The following is a 4536-nucleotide window of genomic DNA, read 5'->3' on the forward strand; positions in this document are numbered from 1 at the left end:
TCGAATGAGAGCCACATGCACTGGCCAAGGTCATGCCATTATTAAGCCAGACATTAATGCGCCAGATTATGAAATCAAAGGACAAATCCTACACATGGTAACTAATCAATGCCAATATAGTGGTACGCCAAAAGAAGATCCAAACGAACATCTTCGAACCTTTAATAGGATCTGTTCTCTATTCAAAATCAGAGAACTTGAGGATGAACAGATCTATCTCATGTTGTTTCCCTGGACTTTAAAGGAAGAAGCCAAAGATTGGTTAGAATCGTTACCTGAAGGAGCGATTGATACATGGGATGTTTTAGTTGAGAAATTTCTTAAAAGATTCTTTCCGGCATCTAAAGCCATGAGACTTCAAGGAGAAATTGTTACGTTCGCGCAAAAGCCAAATGAAACATTATATGAGGCGTGGACAAGATTTGGAAAGTTGTTGAGAGGATGTCCTCAGCACGGTTTAGACACTTATCAAATAGTACAAATATTCTACCAAGGTGTCGACGTTGCTACACGAAAAAACATCGACACATCAGCTGGTGGCCCCATTATGAAGAAAACCACAACCGAAGCTCACAAAATTATTGATAACACAGCATCCCACTCATATGAGTGGCACCAAGAAAAAGATATCTTTCATTCATCTAAAGCGGCTAGAGCCGATTTTAGCCATGACTTTGATTCTGTTTTCGCAAAAATAGATGCTTTCGAGAGACGAATGGAAAAGATGAATAAAGATATTCACGCAATACGAATCAGTTGTGAACAATGCAGTGGACCACACTTAACAAAAGATTGTCACATTGAGCAAACGATGGAACAACGTGAGAATATTTCCTACATGAACCAAAGGCCGGGAAATAATTATCAAAATAATTATCAACCGCCAAGGCCGAACTTTAATCGAAATCAAAACATTTTTACAAAATAACTCGTACAACCAACAAATTCCGAATAACCAACCAACTCAAAACAACACTTTCAATCAACAAAGACCTGGCTTGTATAAACCGCCACAACAAATCGAAGAGAAAAAGCCAAATCTAGAAGAAATGATGGCAAGGCAAATGGAATCTTAAACACAATTTATTACATCTCAAACCCAAACAAATGAGAGGTTTGATCAGTCATTAAGAACTCAACAAGCTTCTATTTTGAATCTAGAAAAACACGTAGGTACTCTTGCTAGCATGATGAGTGAGAGGCAACAATGAAAGCTGCCGAGTAATAGTGAAGTAAATCCTCGGAATGAGAATGTTAATATGGTGTCAACAAATTCTGAAAAACCAGCTTCAGAAGATGGGAAGGTTTTAGATGTGAGTAACAATGAAGAAGTTACAAAACCACCAACACCCGAGTATGTAAAGCCAGTGGTGGCACCCTACAGACCACCCATCCCGTTTCCAAGAAAAGGAGTTGAGTATGAGCAAGTAATAGGTAATAAAGTTTGTGATACCTCTGGAAAGAAGAAGAAGAATAAGAAAGTGCAAGAAACAAAAGCCGTAGAAGTAAACCCGGTGAAGACAGTTCCACCAAAACTTCCACCCAGGGTGGGTGATCCGGGTGAATTTATTGTTCCATGTCTACTTAGTGATTTTGTCATGTATGATTCACTAGCAGATTTAGGTTCAAGTGTGAGTGTTATGCCTCTTTCATTATATAAGAGATTAGGAATAGGTGAGTTAAGTCCAACAGAGATGAGTGTTCGACTCTTTGATCAAACCATTAGGCACCCAGTTGGAATTGCTGACAACCTACCCGTTCAAGTGGGTAATTTAACCTTTTTAGTCGAATTTATTGTCATTGACATAGAAGAGGACTCAAACATCCCTCTAATTTTAGGTCAACAATTCTTAGCATCCACCGGGGCGTTATTTGATGTAAGAGAGGGTAGAATGAGACTTAGTAATGATGAAAAATCGATCACCTTTGTGAGTCGGAAGTCTAAATCTCCACCAACCAAAACCGTTGAACTAACAAAAACGATTGATAAGAACCATATTTTTTTACCAACTCCAACGGTAGTGCTTAGCAATAATAAAACGCCTAAGTGTGGGGAAGATGAAGTAACACCTAATGATGACCTGATAACAAAGAACCCCGTTGTTGATACGAAATTAAATGACCCCGTTATTAACAGTTCAATGAAGAAACTTATTAAATGGATTCGTGATGCTAGAACCAAGGAGAACTTTAAGTTATGTAACCGGTTAGTATCCAATCTTTCGCCTAAAGAAAAGATGAAACTAGTTGAATTTGTGGATATTACACAGGAATCCGACCAATGGCTTAAAGCAAAAGTAAAAGTCACATATATGCAAGTTGATTATGGTCCAAAAGAAATTGACGATAAAGTTAATCACAATTTTGACACCACAGCTACCTAATTGTGGGGAGATTCAAATGTTCTAAAAAGAAAATGTTGTCTAGAGTTAGTTGTTCTGTTCTCGTGTAGTTTCGAGAGTGGAATCCGATTGGTCTTTTCCACTAGCAGACACTAAAGAACTAGTTTTCTTCCCCCCATTCTGAATTTTATTTTGTTTTGTAGGTTTGTATGAAATTAATACGCTTTTTAAATTTAAGTTTTGTGTGAATTTAAAAACAAAATTTACTTTATTTCATTAAGTTTAAAAAAATGATTTCTAAAATTCGTCGTAAGTTAAAGACTAGATCATAGAATCGAAATTGCTTTACCCGAGGGCGGGGCGAAAAATTTTGTTATCATTATTTTTAATTTTATTGATCTAAAGTTTGCCAAAAAAATTAAAAAAACCTAAAAATCTTTGCTTTTAAAACAATCGCTTTAAAAACAACAAATTTTAAATTTTGTCGAGGGACGGACTAGGTAAACATACCGAAACTACCAAAAGTAAAAGGAAACAAAATTTTAAAAAATTATTCATTTAAATTGTTTTAATAAATAAAGGTTTTATAATATATATATATATATATATATATATATATATATATATATATATATATATATATATATATATATATATATATATATATATATATATATATATATATATATATATATGTTTTTAGTTTATCTTATGTACAAAACTGGGTAAAACAGCGCACTTTCAAAGACTGACATTAAAGTTCAGCAAAAGCAACTAATTTTGACGACAAGACGCAAAATATCAAATGTGATATAAAATAATATGTTTGCAAACTCGGTATTTTTAATCACTTTTCTACACTAATCACCCTCATGAATTTATAATTATAGTCTGATTTCATGCAAATGAGGGCATTGCATGATCTTAAGTGGGGGGAAGGGTTATAAATTCTCTCGGGTTTACACTTAGTTTAATTGCCAAATTTTGTGAAAATTTGAAAAAAAAATTCAACTAAATGAATTCAAAATCATGTTTATACATATTTATGAACGATAAAACTAGGTGTTAATGCTGAAATTATTGTTACCTCGGAGAAAACATAAATGGAGAAATAACCCAAAACTCTTGAATTCATTGAAAATGGAATAGAAGAGAATAAAAAGGTAAATAAAAGAATAAATAAAAGCTAAGTGTGGGAAGAATTTACCAAGTTCTTTAAAACACATATCACATATTTGGTACAAATTATTGCAGGTACTTTTGCTTTGGACTAAACTAATCAGTTTTACCCGATTTATTGTAATACCTTTGAAAGAATAGATGGATCTACACGATGAATCAATTCCATCATTAAAAGGAAGTAAAGTATTCTAAAAAAGACACGCGCTTCTTGATTTAGGTCAAGAAGTTGTCGTTCAGACCAGCTGTAGATTGACGAAAAATCTAGAAAAGTCATTACTAAAATCAGCAGGAAATCCACGGACCTCAGCATCAAACAGGGTCGCCATGTGGTCAGACTTATCCTAACCATGAGAGGATCTGTCTCATAAAATGGGAAGGGCACCGTGCAAATTAGCTTGATAAGACTAATGAATCAGACCCCCAGAAAGGATAATCTCCTTAAAAATTAAAAATCAACATTTAAGCCTGATATTACTCAATCCTTGAGATTGACTTTAAAGATTGAGAATTACGAACTCATGGAATTCGATGATATCTAAACTCGAGCTTGAACGAGAAAATATTTTGATCAAATTAAAACCGATTTGTTTTCTGAAAACCTATTTTCAATGCGTTCATTACCATTGAACGTAAAATCCTAAGATTTCATCGAAATTCATTAGGTTACCTGAACTAAATCTGGTGTCAATCGTAAGAACGGTGGTTGCATAGCATGGTTGAAGACAGGACCATGTGCCAGACCAAAAAATTATAGGGCGATATTTACTATTTCTCCTACAAAGGATAGTAATTGCATCCGACACGTTGTAGACCATGAACAAATGCATGTCATTAGACATTGCCTTAACAGTTGCTTATTCAATGCTTTCCTTTACAACCGGATGGTAGTTTACTGAAAGGTAATATACGGGACAAGTATACTGGACGTGTTGCTTTCCTAATACAAGGTTAGCAAGTGGGTGACACAAAACCGCAAGTTTTGAACTAAATTTTTTAAATCTGAAACCCACGC

The sequence above is a fragment of the Rutidosis leptorrhynchoides genome, chromosome 8 (assembly GCF_046630445.1).
Source record: "Rutidosis leptorrhynchoides isolate AG116_Rl617_1_P2 chromosome 8, CSIRO_AGI_Rlap_v1, whole genome shotgun sequence".
Taxonomy (NCBI): Eukaryota; Viridiplantae; Streptophyta; class Magnoliopsida; order Asterales; family Asteraceae; genus Rutidosis; species Rutidosis leptorrhynchoides.